The 23,116-nt window shown below is 42.0% G+C and overlaps 1 long non-coding RNA gene across 1 annotated transcript; it reads left to right on the top strand.

The window, feature by feature from the left end:
- Positions 1 to 12,511, top strand: LOC145458253 (uncharacterized). Its single transcript, XR_013921095.1, has 5 exons — positions 1 to 8; positions 1,031 to 1,104; positions 2,033 to 2,098; positions 9,600 to 9,680; positions 12,294 to 12,511. It is a non-coding gene; the product is annotated as an uncharacterized LOC145458253 (long non-coding RNA).
- Positions 12,512 to 23,116: the final 10,605 nt, after the last annotated feature.

Raw genomic sequence — 23,116 nt, 5'->3', positions numbered from 1 at the left:
TTCGACGAGTGAGTCGTCTTCCTTGTAGTGCAGTGGTTCTCAACCTTTTTTGACACGCGCCCCCCTTGGAGATGGTCAAAAAACTCGCGCCCCCCCTGACCCCCCTTGCATTTATCGTCATGTAAAAAAGAGCACATCATCTAATACAGAGGTGGGCAACGTTTTTGATAATCATGACCGCATTTCGATTGCTTATGTAGCTTAAGGCCGCATGAACGATCTGGACGCAAAATTCCTACGGTAAACTGTCCATATCCATTCCCGGTGAACTCCGGACTATTCTACTTTTCACAATGGCCTATTGTACGCACCGAAATCGCGAGTGGCTATGTTATGAATAGTTGCCGGGAGGTGCATATTGTCGCGCGGAGCGCGAAAATTTTTCAGGCTAAATTTGCCAGGCTAAATTTGATCAGTTTTCGAAATGAATTAATTGTGTTGATTTATAGCCTAATTGAGGGCGAAACCGGGTAACCTATGTTGCATCTAAGTCTGTCTTGGGCAGTGCAGTTCGTAAGCTACTAACAAGAGCTGCCCAGCGCGACAAGCTTTAGGCTACTGTCAAAGCTATGAAGCCATGAATGACTTACACGTGGGAATTGCTCTCTATATCTCCAAAGAATTTCAAAAATTTGCTTAAATGAAGTTGAAATCAGACTATACTCAGCTGAGCGCTGTTGCTAGAGTTTGTATTTTGCAAGCTTTCTTGAATATGGAATAAATTTCATCTTCATTAATCGTCTTCTCATAATGGATGTGAAACACATGTTCAGACACGTACAATTTATACTGACTTTGTTAATTTCTCGCGCCCCCCCCCCCCCCTATACTGACTTCGTCAATTTTTCGCGCCCCCCAGGTTGAGAACCCCTGTTGTAATGAGATTACCAGATCAGACCCCCTTTTCGAAATCAAAACCAGACGACGTGTGTTCTCATTTTGATAGTCCATCGATCATTTGTTGTTTAATGCATACAATGGTACAAGGAGTGCCCTGTTTCTCGAAATGAGGTCGTACCCGTTTATTTAGTGGACGGAAGATATCTTTCCACGTAAGCGACTCGAATACTGATGATGGACATTTTCGACAAGGATTCGTGGAAATTAAGAAACCTGAAATTCTGACCATGATTGGTCTGCGACACCTGAGCTATGTTACTCTTGCTCAGAATAAATGACAGATACTTCGGTCGAATTTGATTATTTCCTTCCGCGATTACCGGCTCGATCGTTCTTCATCTCTTTCCACAAACCCCAGGCGATAATGTTAGACACCCCTCTCTATTGCAGTGGTTCTCAAACTCGGGGGCGTGAAAGTTTCTAAAGGGGGCGCGAAGCTGCGGGAAACTGAAATAATTTTCCGCGCTCGGCGCGATTTACCTCCAACTCATAGTTATTGCTCTGTGAATTTCATATTTGAGAATACACCCATCTACAGTCCTAACCTGCTATGCCATCAAACTATCCGATGGGATTGCTATCATTCTGGTTGCATTTGGTGATATGACGATAAGGGGGGCGCTCAGTTTTACACTATCATCAATGAGAACCATTGATATAGACAAACAGGACACTCGTCGATGGCGTGCTCATTGCTTCACAGCAGGGCAATCAATGACTGTTTTCACATTTGGCAAGCATTCATCCTGCCAGTGTGCATAAGTAATGGCATGGAGTAAACCGTCGGATAGATATCCGTTGGAGTTCCCAGCATTCTTGTTATATTTTGTGGTATGACGATAAGGGGGCGTGAATTGTTTTACTATCATAAAGAAGGGCGTGTCTAAAAAGTTTGAGAACCACTGCTTAATCGTGTTCTACTAGTTGTATCTCAATCTGTTGAAAATTTGTGATGCATATAGTCCACTTGGAACGAAATTCTAGTCAAGCGTACCTGCTTCGTTTCGAAAAGTTTCGACAGGCTAGGTTCGCACAACTCTCGGTGTGCGCTGGGCTCAGACATGAGCTTTTGAGTATGAGTGGAATAACTATATTGCTCATTATTAATTTCTCTCTTGGATATAAAATATAGGGAACCAAATAGTAGCCATGTCTGTGGATCAATTCGGAAGGACAGTTTCGAAAGCAAAATCGGAAGGTATGTTGAGTTGGTGTTAGCAAAGAACATCCCAACTCAATAACCAAATTCCACTTCACAGAGTATGAGATAGAGTGAGAGAAATACTCACTGCTTGGAGACCCTGGATACTATTTTGGACTCGTCCAATGTACATCTACGGGTAATTTCGTTTGTAATGTGTCCCCGGCATCAGGGCTTTGGAGCCGGAGCCGGAGCCCGGAGCCGGAGCCCCGGAGCCGTGCATTTTCACCGGAGCTGGAGCCGGAGCCGGAGCTGTACATAAAATTCAGCCGGAGCCGGAGCCGGAGCTGGAGCCCGTTATTTGAGGAGTAGCTCCGGCTCCGACCTATTTCATAAGATGCCATTATATATATATATGCAAACAACCACATCTGCTGATATATCATAATTGAACAGCAGGCCTGAATTTTAATGCTGTGCACAGCAATGGCATAAAGTGCGTTCTAGTGCAACTGATGTTGTCGACAATTGACAAGTATTCAGTATGACGTCACAAGCCGGCACGGCGGCACCTATATGTCTTCGTTGCTACATCGGATGTTACTGACGGCTGACAGACTCTAGATTACATTAGATAACTAACCTATGGGTAGATTAGTAATCTATATAGACCAGGAATCGCCAACATTTTCGGTTAAAGGGGCCCATGCAATTAACGAGCGAGTGTGCGGCCCACTAGCCGCGCCAAGCGGGTAAAATTTTCTAAGTTTATAAATAAACTAGGTCAATAATATTATTACTTGAGTATTGCGGGTCTATGGTATACCCCCCGCTAGGGTCAGTTTGCAAGGACACGACTGTTCGGCGTCTGGTCACGTCGATATCAAAGGTCTCCGATAATATGCGACAATAATGTTGTGCCTACATTTCACCGTCGACGATCTTTATGCGAGCGCAAACGCGAAAAGACTTTCTTGCGTAATTACGAATACAGTTAGACTCAATCGGGTAAATTGGGCGTTTTTTTCATTGTCAGTAGGGGGTAGGCTACCAAGCAAGAAATCGTGTGACAATTAAACACGCGAAGCATGAAGAGAAATTTCGCTACTATTTTAGTTTATTGTAATGTACGACGATTTACTGAAAATGTGATTGGACCCTGGATCTGCCAATGCGTCGGAACTGATATTTTAGTCATCAACATCCCAAGTGTCGCAGTCAGAATCATAATTTTTGGTTGGCATTGCAAGTTCACAATCTGAGCAATTCATTTTCGATAATATAATAGGAAATTACCTCGCGGGCCACGCAAAACCGCTCGCGGGCCACATTTGGCCCGCGGGTTGACAACCCCTGATAAAGATAGGCCCATTCGATAATTTCAGAGCCGGAGCCGGAGCTGGAGCCGGAGCAGTGGTAATAATGCGGCTCCGGAGCTGGAGCCGGAGCTAATGTATGATAGAAGAGAGCTCCGGAGCCGGAGCTGGAGCACTTCAAATTTCTGGCTGCTCCAAAGCCCTGCCCGGCATGCACTTTACGGAATGTACTATGCGAATAACTAAATCATGGATTCTTCGGGACATTCGGAAACTATGAATAAACCGTAACAACATTAGAGATTAGTGGATTATCACCACAGTTTATGGCAATTAGGGTTGCATTTAAAACAAAGAGCAATTTTAACCAAACATGTTTAAAACACGTCCCTTGTTTAAAACATGTTTTTATTTTGTTTTTGTTTTTTTAGCCGTGACGTCACGAATCTTCAAGTCTTATGTCATAATTGATGGTCATTTACATTCGAAGACATAGCGCAGGGGTGGCCATGGCCAGCCTGCGGCCGTAGAAGGAAATTTGTGCGGCCGTCGACACGTAATTCACTTAGTATGTCATGGCGGCCGTCGACATGCAAATTTAATTTGACTCCCAAATTTTCGAGTTATCTTTAAATTTTCGCGATTCAAGGCCAATTCATTTTTCGAGTTTACCATAGTTTCGCCCTTGACAAGGGCTCAAGTATAAGTATAGTTTCAAACATTAGATTTTATTGATGTATTTCACTTATATAGCTGGTCATCGGAGGCGGTTATTTTCGAAATGACAGTGTGCTTCTTCAAGACTAATGCAAATGACTAATGGCAGTACAAATGGGTGCGATTTTCGAAACTTAATTCAGTTATCGTGATAAAGGGCTGTTTTGCCTGGCCGTTACACTCAAATCTGCTATGAGAAAATATCCCTAAACTATACTTTCCACCCCACAAAATGAGAAGTTAATAAAGGTAAGTAGGCCTAGTGCCTAAAACAATGTGCAGTAGACTGGGACATAGTTTAAAAACATAACCAAGTAGGCAAACTCACTTGAGTACTTCGAAAAAGTAGAAGCGATTCGCCATACTGACCACCTCTGTTAATGTGTATGTAAATATGTGTATGTAAATATATAATAATGTGAATACGTTACTATGCCCTTTCATTGCAGGATGGGTGGTTTGGGCATACACAAGAGAAAAGACAGTGTCCACGGAAGTGTTAGTATTCATCCTCAACAATCTCCTGCAGCATGGCTTAACGGTCGCTGTGAAGATGTGCACGGATTATGATCTCACATATATTTAATGCTCGCTACACGGAAGCATCAGTTATCGTGTTTAATAAAGTGCCTTTCGTTAGTGAGTTTCGAACACCGCACCATATCAATATACCGATAGGAAAGCACCACAGCTGCCAGAGTGAGCGTACCAAAACAGAGAATATCCCCGGTAGCGGTATGGCGGTATGGATATCCCCGGTTGGGAACCAATTTGTTGAAGAAACGGGATCTTCGTCGTTGATGACTTCCAGCTTTGTATAGTCACTACAATGTGATAAAGCTGTCTTTTGTCTGTACGGAGCATTCGTAAAACATCCGCTAGGGCTATAGATCAGTGATTTTCAATCTTTTAGAGCACCATCCGCGCTTTTCTTGCAAAATAAATTTCGTTCGCACAAACCAACCGGTAATTGTTAACTTGAAAGTTTATAGCAGTATACCATGTGTAAAGCGGTGGTTCTTAAGCTTTTTAGACTGGAAGCCAGAACTGATTTTTAACGGAATCTCGCGACCCAAGCCTCGAACATAAAAAGGGTACATTTTAATATCAGTATGCTACGTTTTTACGGGCATGTGTGACATAGAGAACGCGCAGACAACAGTTGTTCTCAGCGCATCTCAATGAAGCATGTCTGACGCGCGCGATTGCAAATGCAGGTACATTATTTTACTCTGTGAGTCTACTCAGATTGCAAGGAAGGAACAATGCAGTGTCCACCATTTCGACGACCCCAGATATCCATATCAAAGGTTTCAAAGGCCAACCAGCGAAGGTAGATTTTGGCCAAAGTAATATCGTCGCAGATCTTTTTGGCACCGCACTTTACCCATTCGTATGTTCGCCAAAATTTCACGTCTTAATGTGTCCCGGCGCGAAAGGGTTGACCACGAAATACCCTTGTATCATATTCCGGCATCCACTCGTTGCACAGCCCTACAACCCTTTGCGACCGGCGGTCTAGTATACTAGACCGCGACTGTTTAACGCAGAGGAGTCGATATTTAATCCAAGATAGCTAGACCTGTATTGGTCATAAACGATTGCAATGGGTTGGTATGTATAGCTCTTATAAATACGCATACATCAGACCATGTATAACCTAATGTTGCAATGTATATCCTGCTTGAAATGCAGATTGAACACGCAAAAAGGTTTCCCGCAAAATTGAATTTGTAATGATGTTCGCGTGAGTGACCGCCTGAAATATAAACCATTGTATCTTCCGTTCTAGACTTCATATAACCGATTACAGTTATCTTCTATGACTTGTTGTTGGTCATACTATTCTATGAAAGTCCTTATATCGAAGATTAGCACGTAGAAGATGTTTCAAATTTACGTGAAAGAAAGCAATACCTTATTACGTGAAAATCATGTCTGCGTAAGATGACCTGACTCGTTGCGGTTTCAAACAGATGTACAATTGCTTCAGGCAATAGCAAATTATACATATAGTTAGCCATTATCCTGGCATATCCATCAATATCCATATCATGGAGCTTAGTTTTGTATAAGAAAGCCGACACCAGCCCTAAAACCGCACAAATAACCGTGCGAGTTAGGCTATTTTTGTACCCGAGCCTGTGATAACAACATCATATAGAGGCAGTTATATATCTGTTTTAGATGGCACACGAAGTTACTGTTGGCTTGTATGACTACTGTTGATCATACATGGAGCATTAGCCGTGTAGAATACAGTTCAAATTGATGCGAAATAAAGCAATGTATCACGTGAAATGACTTCCCGAGCGTATATGGGCACTGGGCAGTGTCGAATAAGGCAATATGTGTATACTTACGGATTCCTTGCAGCTGCAAGTTACATATAAAAAGCAACTGGGGTTGATAACACTCCAATAGCATGGAGATGTAGGCCTATACTAACGGCAACATTGCCAAGGCAGTTCCTATGTTCTGCACAACTGGACGCGCGTTGCCTTCAACGAGAATACGAGATTACGTAATCGATTACTCATCGGCGGCGGCCACGTGATTGTGCTCATCATCACTACCTTTCCAAGATCGTAGCGCTGGGCTATGAAGCGCTATGGTCAGGCCGTGTTATTTTTGGCATTTCAGGAACCAGATGCCAAAACTGCCAAAAATAAAAATTTGAAAATGCCAAAAATAAGCAATTTTTGGCATATGCCAAAAATAACACGGCCTGCCAAATAGTCTATTTCGTTCATGGTGTTGTGTTAACAGGACCGCGTTACAAGCGAGAAGAGCGTTTGTGAAAGGCAGGTTTCTTACTCTGGATCCAGTCCACCCATAAGGGGTGAAAGCATGGTGTCATAAATGGTGTGGCCGTGTGGGCACAGCGAGATTGAACGGCTGACTGCATTTGGTTTACGTCATACTTTCCATTTGTCCAAAGGCAATTTTACGACCATTTTCGACCGGCTTGTCGAGCGCTAAATTTGATAAAACGGGTATCAATGAAAAGCTGCCGCAGTACTGATTATTAAAATATAAATTATATTCTGCTCATGGAACTGGAACCCCCAAAATCAACCACGATTTCTGCATTGTGATCGAGTTGAACATTGTGACGCAACAAACTGTCTGGCTATTTCTGAGCTGCATGGTCTAGTTTTGCCAGACAGTCTTGTTGCGTCAATGTTCTTAAACAAGCAAACCTTCCCAGGACTCTTCCATGCGAGTTGGTGATATTAAAGTCACCTGAAGTGACAAAAGTCCTCCGAAAATATATCGGTAGACTGAAGGAGAAATGATAGTCGGGCTACTAAATAGAATGTGTTGAGAGACAACACAGGAAACTCCTGGAAAAGGATCACGAAGAAAATCATTTCCGCGATGACATCGATGGCACTGGCGAAGTGATCTCTTTTCATGATGCATGGAAGCCGGTTCGGCCCTCCAAAGATTTTGAAGCTCTGAAAACCTTTTGTGGATGACTGGCAACATTCTTTCCCTCAGTGGCTACTGTTGAAGCCGATATGTCCCAGATTCGCTGGGCGAGAAATGAATTTAGGAGAAACTTAGCTGACCTGAGTTTGGAAGCACTGCTACAGCGCAACGATTTAAGTCTATTCAACAGCTGTAACAATCAGCTGTTGAGTGTGTTTGTTAGGATTTTCTTTCTTTTTTTTTTGCTTATTGGCACCGATTCCGATGGATACTGCACATTTTGTGGTTTCGTTTGACATAATTAACCTATGAAATCGTTAGGTTTTTTCTTCTTCTTATTGTTTGTTGGCACTGACTATATGTGGATGCTGCACATTTTGTGGTGTCTTTTGACAAACTATCCCAAATAAAGCGTTTTTGTGACTAATTCGAGGCTGAAACTATCTATTTAGAGGACGATGCCAAAACTGCCAAAAATAAAAATCGAAAAATGCCAAAAATAAGTTATTTTTGGCAGTTTTGGCATATGCCAAAAATAACACGGCCTAGCTATGGTAGCATGTAATGTCTCGTTGGAACGTAGAGATTCATGCGGAAGGCAATCAGGTGGTCATATACTAAGAGAGGGCCTAGGTATGACGTCAGGAGATATAGAAGAACAAAATTGTAATTTATTTTAAAGAAATCGCGAACATTTTCTCGCATAACGCTATTCCCTCTGGCGTCTGAGCCGTGAGAGTATCTCAGACCGCTAGGCAGCTACTTCAGGTTTACGGCAATATATTGGGCGTCGATTTAAGCCATATGGATGACATTTTATCGTTTTCTATGTGGATGCAGTAAAATTTTGGTCAGTAGGCCGGCCGGTTACAAAGGGTTAAAGCATCCCAACGGTCTCTGACGGTGTTTTCCAGAGAAACCTACGTCGAATAATCTTTTGAATTCCAACCAATTTGTGTAATACAAATACCGGGAAATTTTTATAATCCAGAATTCCGTGTCTAGCATATTAGCTATAGTACCCAAAACAGTGACCTCTTATATGTGCCGACTATCCAATAGAAATCGCGCGAGGCGCGAATAAAATTCTTAGAATAATTCCATATAGTTGTACTGGGGCCTACGATATATCGTAATTATAATTATAATTTAAGTTATCGCTTACTCTGATAACCCCTGGAGAAAAACTTTTATTGCGGAATCTTGTTGCAAATGTGAGTCTGTAATGATGACATTTACTACTATCTTCATGCCTCGTGCCAATTGAAAAGATATAACGAAATTATGATGAGTGTTGAAAGAAAGAAAGCAGAAAGGCAATTTTTCGTAATTTTCGCCGTGTGTCGTAGCCCAATAAGGGCTGATTCAGTGTTGTCTGCCCCTACAACCGCTTTCGAATCAGAGTTTTGATTACGTAATAATGATAGTGCGCAAACATTAATTCAATACGGCTGATGCGAGATAAAATTATTACAAAAGCTACGATTAGTGCTGCGTCGTAAGTCAAACAAATTCTCAAAAATGCGTCGCAACGACCACAGTTAGGGATCCACTGTACTTAAATGTCCTATCAAGTTTATTTAAATAATTCTGCGTCACAAAAAGTAACAAATACGCGCGATTTTCATCCGCACCACGTTTGTCGTCTGCTCTTCAACCCACAGATTAAAAAACACTGGGATAGATTATAGAACAGCATATTTTCGATACATTTGAGAATCGTGTAAATTTGCGTCAGAAGTCGGGTTATATAGAGTAATAGACACAGTTGGGCGACAACTGATGTCATTTTCTAATGAATTTCCGGTTTTATAGTTGTGCATGATTACTGCCTCATACATGCCTGAAATGCATCGATCTAAGGCGCAATTGAACATCTCGCGCCAGGTGCACTGCTGATAAATCTTCACATCATACCAGCTTCGGGTATTCTGAGCTATTAACTCGAATTCAAAGTAGTCCAAGCATAGACGGGTTATGATTATTCAGTAACACCATGTCAGTATGGGTAGGATACAGATCAATATACCTTACCTGTTTGGTTTTTCAACGTACAGCGCCACTCTCAATAACACAAATCCATTTCACAGAATATGAGATAGAGTGGCAGAAATATGCACTGCTTGGTGACCCCAGATACTATTTTGGCGTCGTTCAATGCACATCTACCGGTAAGTTCGTTGGTAACGAGTGCCCTGTGGGGCTTTATGAAAAGTCATGTCCGATTGACTAATCACGGACTCTTCATGGCATTCGTGAACCCTAGCGAAATTGGAGAATATGGATTCTCACCACAACGAATGTTATTATAGTGACATGTCATGAACTGACTGCCCTGAAATTACATTTTAAAATTCTAATACATAGATGACGCACATGTGATATGAAGCCTATCATGTGTAACGATATATAGATCAGCATCAGCGTTGTAACCGTGAAGTTTCGAGTCCCAAGTCAATCTCACTTTTATAGCTTTGACTCGAGTCAAGTCAAGTCATTTTTCAATTCTCCACATAGTCACAGTGTTGTGACTCGAGTCCGAGACCAGTAAGTCATTGTGATCACTGTTCAATTTTTAGTTTAATCCGGTTCAAACCACTTTTTACAACTCTGTTCGAGTGATGTAGATGGCTCGCAGCATATAATCGTACTTTTCCTCAGTCCTGACAGTTTCTGGCCCAATTTTCCAAGTTTCAGGACAGATAGACGAAATACCAATAATGTGGTGGCTGTACTAATCTTCGTAATTACCATGAAATGTCTGTCTTGGCCGCCCTAGTTTCCAGTCATATGATCGGTTCGAGTCATGCACAATGACTCGAGTACAAGTCGATTCAACACAGAAATTGACTCGAGTCAAGCCGAGTCATTTTACATATCTGAATAAATGACTGAGTCAAGTCGAGTCACCAAACATTCTTGATTCGAGTCATTAGAACCCTGATCAGCGTCATTGTCCTAATTAGAATAGAGAAGTGCCAGTCCTTGCCTTTACTAGCTGTCTGGTATTCCTCGTCGGAGGGGATATGAAAGCAAATACCTTTGACCTCTATAATAATAACATTGAATAAGTATAGGTCGTATATGCGGGAAATGATCAACTTAGAAAGCGTTTGTACTCAAGTATAAGTACAAGCAGGCCGTGTTAATTTTGGTATTTCGAGAACCAAATGCCAAAAATAAAAAATTTAAAATACCAAAAATAGGGCTTTTTGAAACTATAGATTTTTATGAAAGTTTTAGATATAAATTGCAACAAGTAGTGAAATGAGTCTGCATGAAACGACAAAACAAGTGTGTAACGCTAAATTCCTGAATTAAGCTTCGTGAACCCTTCGGAAGGCCGCGGTCTACCGTCCAAGAGATCTATGTAATGCGAATGAAAATCTTAGGGTCGAGACCAAACAGTCGAGTATTGAAATCTGGATTTACGATGTACTGTGGATTGATCAAACCGGTTGGTAAATGATACCCAGCGATTAGGGATGTAGCTAAATGACTAATTGACTATGCATTTCCCTGTTGTCACGCTCGTGCATTTTGCTACCTCATGTAGCCGACACGCGCGACCCATGCTGCATTTAGGTCAATGCTTAGGCCTATATATAATACCATTTACTTTCAAATTGTTAATGAAGATATCAGCATATGGTGCAATCACTGATAGACTGTGTCCCGTCGGACAATAGGGATATAGTCTCAACGATGAACAATTCATACACACTTACACAGTGCAAAATGCCGCAGTCGCCAAGAAGTAACCCCAATCAATGCGTACCATACACAAACCTGCAAACATTCAGTGCTTTACTATGCTGTTGTTTTTGCCCGTTGGATATGTTTTCATATTATATTGAATATTAAAGCAACTCGTGATTTCTAACCATTGGTTAGCGAGTGAAGGGCTGTGATTCAAACGTGTCGGTAACGATCTTGAATTTTTATCAAAAGTGGTATTGCGATCTGTGTGAATGTAGGTAACTATGCACGCATATCGAATCGACTTTTCGGATTAGACATTGCAGAAGAAGTCGGTCGGATTTGATTGGGTGAATTGACTCTCCTACACCGTTGTCCATTCGGTTTTTACTCTCGCTGTTTGATGACACAGAGTGGACACTCTAAGTTTGTGACTTTCGTTTGATATGAAAAACTAATTTATACAGCGTTTTACATCGTTAATTCGAGTATACAAGTATTAATTCCTGGTGATGCCAAAATTGATAAAAATAATATATGAAAAATGCCAAAAATACGCCAAAAGTAATGCCGCTAATTTCTCCTCACACTAAAAGTAGCGATTTCGAATACATGTTGAAACTACTTTAAGTGGAAATAAAAAAAGATCTAAAAAGTACTCAAGTAAGTAGTTTCATAAGGTAGAGTTTGTCGATTTATTGAGTACTTTTAGAAGTTAATCAGAAGTGGCTATTTTCGGAACGTCAGGGTGCATCTTCGCGACTAATGCAAATGGCTAATGACACTAAATATAGATAAAATTATCGAAACTTTATTCAGTTACCGAGATAAAGGGCTCTTTCCCCTGCTTGCTCCACTCAAATAAAGGATGACTACTTTCTACGTTACAAAAGCGAAAGGTAATAAAAGTAGTTATGCCTAAAACAATGTGACGTAGAAGTGGAATGGTCTGAAAAAAACTTAACCCCTTGAGTAAACAGGCAAGCCCACTTGAGGACTTCGAAGATGTAGAAGCCATTCTCTACTGACTACTTCTGTAATGTGAATATACCATGCGAATACATTACGATTTCCTGTTATTACAGGATGGGTGGTTTGGGCATACACAAGAGAAAAGACAGTATCCACAGAAGTGCTAGTATTCATCCTCAACAATCTCCTGCAGCATGGCTTAATGGTACCTCTTCGGCTTGGTCGCTGTGAAGATGTGCACGGATTATGATTTCGGATATATTCAATGCTCGCTACACGGAAGCACCAATTATAGTGTTTAATAAAGTGCTTTTCGTTTGTGAGTTTCGAAGACCGCGCCATGTAAATATCAACAGGAAAGCGTCAAACCCACAGAATGAGCGCAGAATATCGGCCTGGTGTAAATGACGATAGTAGTCGACAAACACCATGAATACCACAAACAACAACAACAACAACAACATAGCCTACACCAGTGGTTCTTAACCTTGCCTCCAGTGCCCCCCAAGGGGCGCTGGCGAATTTGAAGGGGGCGGAAACGCTCAGTGGGCGAAATGGGGGGCGCTGGGCTCAGGGGGGCGGTATGGGGGGCGCTGGAGAAAAATGGCTTCGCGGTAGATGATGCGGTGGTAGGACATATCCTTAATGAGTATTCAGAGCAAATTAACACCGAAAACTTCGTTATATATAGCCTACAAAAGACAGGTTTAATTGTCCATGGGCGCCTAAATGGCTGGCACCGTATGTTCCTGTCTTTGCAATATGAACCCCAGAAGAGGAATTCCATCTGGCGGGGAAAAAGTATATGCCAGTGAAGAAATACCAATTTGAAATCGTGTGCGTCTTTTAGTTTAGTACGATTGGGCGACAGGGATATCTAAGACTAGATATTCCTGTTGGGCGATATCCCTGTTGGGCGATTCTATATTTTTTGATATAACAGACAGGAGGTCACGAAATAACATGCAACGAAGTCATACCAACGGGTTCGCCCGCCCGAATATGTTTAATTATTAGTTACGGGCCTTACAGTTTCCAAGACACCTCACAATGTTCGCTCTACGTTTTGATGAGTCTGCGCACACTCAACAACTCACTGCGCAGACCCTTGGACAACAGTGCGTAACGACTAAAAAAAGGTCATAACTTCGGATCTGTTGTGCGCAACGTAGATTTTCTGTGCGCAGAGACCGTGTCAGCACTGCGCACGTGCGCAGCTTAGAGGGAACATTGCACCTCATTCAGCTCTACCGGTAAATCTGGTAACGTGAGCAGAGAGGATAAGGAATTGATAGCAATATATATGCAATTCCCGATCTTACTGACCGATATTAACATGAATTATCGAAAGTTTTCGCGCTTCGCACTAACTCGCTAAACAGTTCAGCTGATTTCGTGGCAAAAGCGAACAACGAGATGGGGGGCGGTCGGTTTATCACCCTATGGGAGCCCAAGACCCCGATTTTTTCGGCGGGCCTGACGAAGTGCCGTTTCGTTCCTGCAAACGGGTATACGCCCAAAGATGTATAATTATGATTGAGGGGTCCTACCTTTTCAATCACACATCACTCAGCTCTACCGGTAAATCTGTTTACGTGAGAAGAGAGAGCAGAAAAATTGATATCATTATACATACAATTCCCGATCATATTGACCAATTCAATCATTAATTATTGAAATTTTTCGCGCTTCGCTCGTCTAGATGAGAATAGCTGGCTCAGTAAATGGACAGTGGACAGTGGACAGTGGACACCCAATGTAGATGACTAGTATCAGCAAATAGCGGATAGCCAAAGATGGGTCTGGAGGCGAAGCCCCCCGGAAGTTAAGTTTATCACCCGATGGGGGCCCAAGACCAACGTTTTTTTGGGGGGGCTGACGAAGTGCTGTTACATCCCTGGTAACGAATTAATTGTACTTACGGGCACGCCCGAATATGTTTAATTATTAATTATGTGCCCTTTATTTTCCCCATACAACACCTCACTCAGCGCTACTGGTAAATCTGATTTTGTGGGCTGAGAGGATAAAAGGTTTATAGCGGCTTATATATGTAACTACCACCTATTCATTCATGCATTATAGAAAATTTTGGTACCTAGGGCGACCAGGCAACACAAACTTTGCGGACCATCGAAATCACGCTACGGGGTTCTTGGGGGAGAAGCCCTCAGAAGTTTCGTTTATCACGCTATGGGTGCGCAAGGCCATCGTTTTTAGGGGGTTGACGAAGTGCTGTTACTCATTGTCTTTATTACATTCCTTACAATATGAGATTGGGGGGGGGGGGGCGCTGGAGCACGATAATTTTTGAAAGGGGGCGCTGGAGGAAAAAAAGGTTAAGAACCACTGGCCTACACCAATGTGAACATGAACGCCAATAATAGTGTCGGCATTGGTCTACAACAGGGGTGTCAAACTCAACTCGGGTGTTGATCGCTCGCCATATACCATATACCTTTGTTTTTCACTGGAATGCGTTATTTTCAACCGCCATGCAATATAGTGTTATATATTATATCACGGATCATATGGACTCTATTCTAGTAACATTGTTATTTGCAAACAATGGTATCGACAAAATGCGATGATTGGCCGATAGAACACCATTCTAAACTACTTAAACAGTGGCTCTAACGACGATGTAAGTTGAAATAATTCAGAGATCACCTTGATCTCCGTCGTTTGGCCCTGCGTATATTCGTGGTGAGGAATATAAGATGTTGTAAACGAGGGCGCTGATATTTTGTTCATCATTCTTATATCACTAATTCACCATTCGATTTCTCTGGAGACCGGGGCTGGGGCTTTTTCGGTCAGAGTAATACAAGCAGCAGTGCGACCAGAGATATTTGAATTCTCTTTTTCGTGTAGGTAGGGGAGATGTGGTACCGATGGATCAAAAATTGGAAAATGATCGCTGGCCCCAAAATGTTCAGCCTAAAACAGCAGGTCTTTTGCTGGCTCAGCACTTTGATACAAGCTCTACCTATCGCGCACATATACATGAATATCCGTATTTTCAAAAAATATTTATGGACGTTCAAAATTTGTTGCTCAAACGTGTCATCGGTCCCCACCCGGTGGGTCCAATGGCACACTACCCGGGGACCTATGACACATATACCCTAAATACCTCAGATGTGACAACTTTTATTGCTCAGTATTATAATCTAAGCTACAGTAAGCCAAAGAAGAATGTTTGATCGCAACCGTCAAGAAATAGAATAAATATTAACTCAAATGTTGTCTTAAAATCACGTTTCGATTTAGGCTCGGACTTATAAATTTGAGGGTACATACATAGTGCCCGAAAATCGACAGCGTGACTTCCAAACACCTCGTTATAGCGATAAAACATCATATGCAATTATTACATAAAGATTTTCTGTACTTAGGCATGTTTCATTTGTTTTATGATTAGTATGCTTGATTATTTTGCTTGATTTGGCTATTGTATCATCGGCCCCCACCCTACGAATTTTATACATGAATCGAAAAAAATTCCACTCAAGGAAAGTACTGAAAAAAATAATAGGTGCCATTATATAGCCTGCTACAAGCCCTGCACTTCACAATAAAATTGATTGCTGGTTTGTTCGTGTTGAAGATTACAAAGAAAAATGTATATGTCGATATAAATTTACTTTACACCCCCCAAAACAAAAAAACATCTGTGAGAGACCCCATAGCTCGCGCACGTCGAATTTTTTTGTATATGAGGAAAGATTTTGCCAGCAAGCAATTGTGGACAAGTTCACGGAGTGTAATCATGGAATTATCATAGAGAATTTTCAAAGTATTTTCGGTCCCAGTGATCCATCGGTACCACATCTCCCCTATTATATTCTCCGTGTATTTTACATGCAACGGTTTCGAATTGTTGTTGCCGCCTCTGTGAATAACTATAATATTTGGTCCATTTCCCCAGAAAACTCTGAACAGAATGTGCTATTTTTGCCTTCCCATGATGTAGTGTCAATGTCACCACCTTGTTCCCGATGGTTACTTGAGTGAAAACTCAGCACTGTCGACAGATGGTTATAATGTGGCCTATGAAAATGTTCGACATTTACTACCTTTAGAAATGTGCTGTATATTACAATAACTTTTCAATTTACTTCGAATGACCTCGCGGGCCGGATGAAATGGTCTGTCTGGCCAGAAGCGGCCCGCGGGCTGTATATTTGACACCCCTGGTCTACAAATTTCAAAATAAAATCCCTGCTAAAATTTTTATAAAAGATATAGGCTAAATTCGGTTGCTGAATCCGATTCAGAATCGCTCTATCCCGTCGCTATGAATTTTGCCCAATTTCATAAATTGACAAAATTTCGAGTTTCGTTAGTGACATTACGGTGAAAGTATAACAGCAACAGGTCAAATATTGTTATTGAAATCATCTACGATGAAACCTGCGCTATAACTAACATACGGTAGATGCGCAACACGTGACTTACGGTTGAATAGCCAGATAAAGCTATCAATTGCTGGTCTCTTTGGAAACAAATATCGCATACCAGCGGCCGGACAGCATTATGTCTGGAATTGATTCGGACTGTAATGCCACTAGGACACAATGTGTTGGGCATGTTCGGACTTTGTTGGCACTAGGACATCACATCTTTGGTATATTCGTACTGTGTTGCCACTCGGACATGATGTCTGGAGCAGTGTTGGGATGACTCGAGTCACCTTTTTCGTATGACTTGACTTGACTCGAGTCACTTTGCAAAAATGACTTAACTTGACTCGGCGTATCAGAAATGTGGATTGACTCGTGACTCGGAGAAAAATTTACGAGTCAATTTCAAGTCATCAAGTTATCAGTGTCGATAAAAATCACTGCATCTCTCCTATATGTCCGGATTGTTCGTGAAACGCTGCTGTAACCTGTGAGAGCGACCAATCATTCAATGATCGTGGGTTTTACTGAGCCTGCATTTTTCTATAACAAATAGCTTGACCGCAAAACACGTGATAGGAGCTTAGAGCTTACGTTGTCGTAGACTAATAATAAAGTAATCTGTATCAAAACATATATCCTGTAGATTGCTCATTGTTCTATGTTCTAAGGTTAACCAAACAGCGTGTTTGATTTAGATAGAATTCGAATGCAGTTTATAAGTAGGCCTATATATAAACTCGTCAACCGTTGGCGTATTGGCTTGACTTGTATCTCATGAATGTGTAGGTGGGTAATGTATTAAAGCATAGCAATTCGTTTCTACTTTCTGAGGTTTCGAATTCTATTCTCTATTTTGTCTGATAATTATCGACTGAGGCAGTTATACGTCTGTGTGAGCGATACAAACGCCTTTTTGCATGTACTGTACGTACATATAACTCGATTCTTTACTCGATTCAGAAGAAATAACAACTCAATCTGTATTTCAAACAGACATGGGGTGATTACTTCACGAATGTAATCGATTGCGATTACGATTATTTGTGAATCCCGCGATTACGATTACGATTACGATTACAGCCAAATCAGGAAGTAGTCGATTACGATTACGATTACTTTTCAAATGTAATCACGATTACTCACGATTACATTTGTTTTGCTTCTTAGAACTAATTTCAGGAGAGATATTGGGAGACAATATAAGGCTTGCGATGAAAAGGTCTAATGAGATAACAACTTTCTTTATAAATCATACGTCATTTGCTTGTTACGTCATAATGCGCCCATTGCCCATCTCTATGCAGGACTATTCGTCGCACCCAACGATTTGCATTCTTGCCAGGTCCGTAACTGCCACACCCCAAACTCCCAACAGGACCGGGAGCGAGCTCTAAGGGGACTTAAAAGTATTTCGTAAATCAACATATTTTCAAGAGAGTTAATTAACTTGAAAATTTTCTTCGCGCTTCGGAATTTATTGTCTCTAAATAGCTTTGATTTTGAAATGCATACCTCTCCCCCTCAAGAAAAAAAGCCTGCATAATTTATAGGAATAGGCATTTTGGTGGCGGTCATTACCCCGCCACGACACACTAAAGGACGTATGCAATTTCGGCCAACATGCAACTCCACAAAGTGTGCTACGAAAGAATGACCTTGGTCAAAACGTTGGGTATGTGTCCATTGTCAGTAGCCGCGCTCTGTGGGCGTGACGAATAGTTCGGTCCTTCCAATCTGAGCCCCAACAATGCAAATGCCACCCGGGGCACTCACAGAGGAATGAAGACATGACAATTTGTAAGCGTCTCACGAAAGTTTTTCTTGTAGTCTGCTACGTTTCGGCGACTACAGTACCTTTTGATTATATAAAAGATGGGAGTTCACGAATTAACAACAAATAATAATGAAATTATAACAACATACCAGATGCTACAATTATGAATTACTTGCCCCCAGCTCTACCGGTAAATCTGAATGAATAGCAATATAATGCAATTACCAATATTATTGACGAAATTAAGTCATCAACTTGAAAACTGACCACCCTATGGGGCCCCAATACCCAGGGTTGTAATGACTCGAGTCATGACTCGACTCGAGTCGCGATTTTTTGGTGACTAGACTTGACTCGAGTCATTATTGTATTGACTCGACTTGTACTCAAGTCATTTTGCATGACTCGAACCAAGTCATATGACTCGAGACTAGAACGGCCAAGACAGACATTCCATGTAACTTCGAAGAATAGTAAAGTTACCACATTATTTGTATTTCGTCTATCAGTCCTGATACTTGGAAATAGGGCCGTAAGCTGTGAAAACTGATGAAAATTACTATATTATGAATACGAGCCATTCTATATCACTCGAGCAGAGTTGAAAAAAGAGGGTTGAACCGGATTGTTCAGAAAACTGATCCGTGAACATAACGACTTGGACTCGTACTCGAGTCAAAAATTATGACTCGGACTCGACCCTATACTAGTTGACTTGGACTCGGACTTGAGTCGTTGGTTGATTGAAAATGAATCGACTTGACTCGAGTCAAAACTATAAAAGTGAGATTGACTTGTGACTCAGAACATTGTAACTTGTTTACAACCTTACCAATGCCAACGTTTGGAGTGGGGGACGAATTGCTGTTTTGGTCCTGATTGTACCAATGTACCTACATTCCTACAACCCACGCTAACATGGTGTATAAGCGGATGGCTATGGCGGCAGGTATAAATGTCGAGTGAAGAATTGTGAAATATCGATTGGTGCCCGTTTCAAGTAGTCCTATGAGAATAAGATAAAGTGAACTTAAAATTCTACCTTCCACTTAATACAGATACTGCAAGCTGCCGTTATGCCGTTACGAGAAACGGCAAAGAACGGCTCGGTTATGATATATAAAGGCAGCTGTTGATTTAAACCAGTGGTTCTTAACCTTTTTTCCTCAAGCGCCCACTTTCAAAAATTATCGTGCTCCAGCCGCCCCCCAACCTCATATTGTAAGGAATGTAATAAAGACAATGAGTAAGAGGGAGGGTCGTAACAGCATTTCGTCAACCCCCAAAAAACGATACCTTGCGCACCCATAGCGTGATAAACCAAACTTCTACGGGCGTCGCCCCCAAGAACCCCATAGCGGGATTTCGGTGGTCAGCAAAGTTTGTGTGGCCTGGTCGCCCTAGGTACCAAAATTTCTATATTGCATGAATGAATTGGTGGTAATTACATATATAAGTCGCTATAAACTTTTTATCCTCTCAGCCCACGTAATCAGATTTACTAGTAGCGCTGAGTGAGCTGTTGTATGGAAAAATAAAGGGCACGTAATTAATAATTAAACATATTCGGGCGTGCCCGTAGGTACAAATAATTCGTTACCAGGGCGTAACAGCACTTTGTCAACCCCCACAAAAAAAAACGTTGGTCTTGGGCCCCCCATCGGGTGATAAACCAAACTTACGGGGAGCTTTGCCCCCAGACCCCCCTTCCGCGATCTGCTATTTGCTGATACTAGTCATCTATATTGGGTGTCCATTTACTGAGGCAGCTATTCTCGCTTAGACGCGCGAAGCGCGAAAAAATTCACTAATTAATGACCGAATTTGTCAATGTGATCGGGAATTGCATTTATATTGAGATCAATTTTTATCCTCTCTCTCCTCACGTAAACAGATTTACCGATAGAGCTGAGTGATGTGTGATTGAAAAGGTAGGACCCCTCAATAATAATTATACATCTTCGGGCGTATTGCCGTTGGCAGGAACGAAACGGCACTTCATCAGGCCCCCGAAAAAACTTGGGTCTTGGGCTCCTATAGGGTGATAAACCGACCGACCCCCCCATCACGTTGTTCGCTTTTGCCACGGAATCGGCTGTACTGTTTAGCGAGCCAGCGCGAACCGCGAAAACTTTCGATAATTCATGCTAAAATCGGTCAGTAAGATCGGGAATTGCATATATATTGCTATCAATTTCCTGTCCTCTCTGCTCACCTTACCAGATTTACCGGTAGAGCTGAGTGAGGTGCAATGTTCCCTCTAAGGTGCGCACGTGCGCAATGCTGACACGGTCTCTGCGCACGTAAAATCTACGTTGCGCACAACAAATTCAAAGTTATGACCTTTTTTTAGTCGTTACGCAATGTTGTCCAAGGGTCAGCGCAGTGAGTTGTTGAGTGTGCGCAGACTCATCAAATCTTAGAGCGAACATTGTGAGGTGTCTTGGAAACTGTAGGGCCCGTAACTAATAATTAAACATATTCGGGCTGGCGAACCCGTCGGTATGACTTCGTTGCATGATGTTATTTCGAGACCTCCTGTCTTATATATCAAAACATATAGAATCGCCCAACAGGGATATCGCCCAACAGGAATAAATAGTTTTACATATCCCTGTCGCCCAATCGTACTAGACTAAAAGACGCACACGATTTCAAATTGGTATTTCTTCACTGGCATATAATTTTTCCCTGCCAGATGGAATTCGTCTTCTGGGGTTCAGATTGCCAAGACAGGAACATTCGGCGCCCATGGACAATTAAACCTATATGTCTTTTGTAGGCTATATATAACGAAGTTTTCGGTGTTAATTTGCTCTGAATACTCATTAAGGATATGTCCTACCACCACATCATCTCCAGCGCCCCCCATACCGCCCTACTGAGCCGAGCGCCCCCCATATCGCCACCTGAGCGTTTCCGCCCCCTTCAAAATCGCCAGCGCCCCTTGGGGGGCGCTGGAGGCAAGGTTAAGAACCACTGATTTAAACCATCGTAATGTTTTATTTGACGAGTACAAAACTTCAAATCTTTGTCCGGTGTACGTACAATACATACGTATACTACATAGATAGGCCTACTGCTCGCCAAGCGGCAACGGTCAAACTGCGTTTAACTATGAGCATAACCATAACCAAACATCAATACATAAGTTACTATTTGAAACTAGGCAGAGTGGTGATTATTATCTTGCTGCGAGGTAGTGGCGTCTGGAGTGTATTGATAACCAGATATACAGAATGGCATACACTGTTCTAACTATCACATAACAATGTACATCGAAGCATAGCAAAGCTAATACTTCTGACGTAATAATGAGCAGTGGCCGTTGAAAATCAACCGCTTGCGCTATCAATAACCTGGTATAATATCTCTTCCTTGTTCACGAATGTACGGTTGTGTCATATTCATTGTACAAATAAAAAGTAATCGTTCTTTCACAAAAAAATCGATTAGATATGTGAAGTAGTCGATTACGATTACGATTACTTTGGATTTTTTTCGAAGGTAATCGATTGCGATTACGATTACTTGAAAATGCTGTAATCGTCGTAATCGATTACGATTACTAATCGCGATTACCCCATGCCTGATTTCAAACAGCTAGCAAAATGTAATGACGTGATCATGCCTCGTACTTCGAAAAGGAACTTGACTTGAATTGTGACTTGACTCGTGACTTGACTAGACTTGACTCGACTAGAATCGAGTCACCTTCAAAAATCAAGTGACTTGACTTGACTGCAGTCACCTTCGAAAATCGATTGACTTGACTTGAATCTCGAGTCAAAATGTGCAGAGACTCAAGATGACTTGTGACTCGAAGGTATTGACTTGTTCGGACATCATGTCTGAGATACATGTTCGGACTGTGTTCCGCCACTTTGGTAACATGTCTGGGGTATGTTCGCACCGTGTTCCGCCATACGGACATCGTGCCTGGGGTATCTTTCAGCTATGTCGCCACACGGACGTCATGTCGTTGGTATGTTCGCACAGTGTTGCGTCACTCATACATCATGTCGGGGGTATGTTCATTGTTCACACTATGTTCCTCCACTCGCACATCATGTCTGGGGTATGTTTTCACATATTGTCACTCGGACGTCATTTCTTTGGTATGTTCGCACATTGTTGTGTCAGTCAGACATCATGTCTGATGTATGCTCGGACTGTGTTGGCAGTGGCACTGGGATATCAAGTCTGGGTATGTTCGTACTGTGCCGGGCCACTCGGACATCATGTCTGCGGTAGATTCGGACTGTATCGCCACTAGGACACCACGTCCGGTTCATGTTCGGACTCTGTCGCCACTCTGACATCATATCTGGCGTATGTCCGTATAGTGACAAAAACAGCAGCACGAATTTGCCCCAGATAGGAGGTATGAGTGGTAACACAGTCCGAATCTACCCCAGCGACATGATATCCGAGTATCGGAACACAGTTCGAACATGCCCCAGCCATGATACCCGAGTGGCAACAAAGTACGAACATGACGTCAGACATGGTGTCCGATTGTCAATACAGTTCGAATCTGCCCTTGAGGTAATGATGTCCGGCCGCTGACATACAACATCTGTTTACGAAGCGACCCGCAATCGCTAACAACATCTGGGTACTCAACTGTGAGTCACGTGTTGCGCATCAATCCGTTGGTTAGTTATCTATAGTTGTAGAATACAGTGACCGGGTTTTCGGTGAACTTTAATCCAGTGGCTCCCAATCTTCCTTCAATCAGGACCCCATATCG

Source organism: Botryllus schlosseri, chromosome 16, assembly GCF_051294905.1.
Source record: "Botryllus schlosseri isolate E-star chromosome 16, Bs_hap1, whole genome shotgun sequence".
NCBI classification, from domain to species: Eukaryota; Metazoa; Chordata; class Ascidiacea; order Stolidobranchia; family Styelidae; genus Botryllus; species Botryllus schlosseri.
This window is presented reverse-complemented; position numbering and strand designations above follow the sequence as displayed.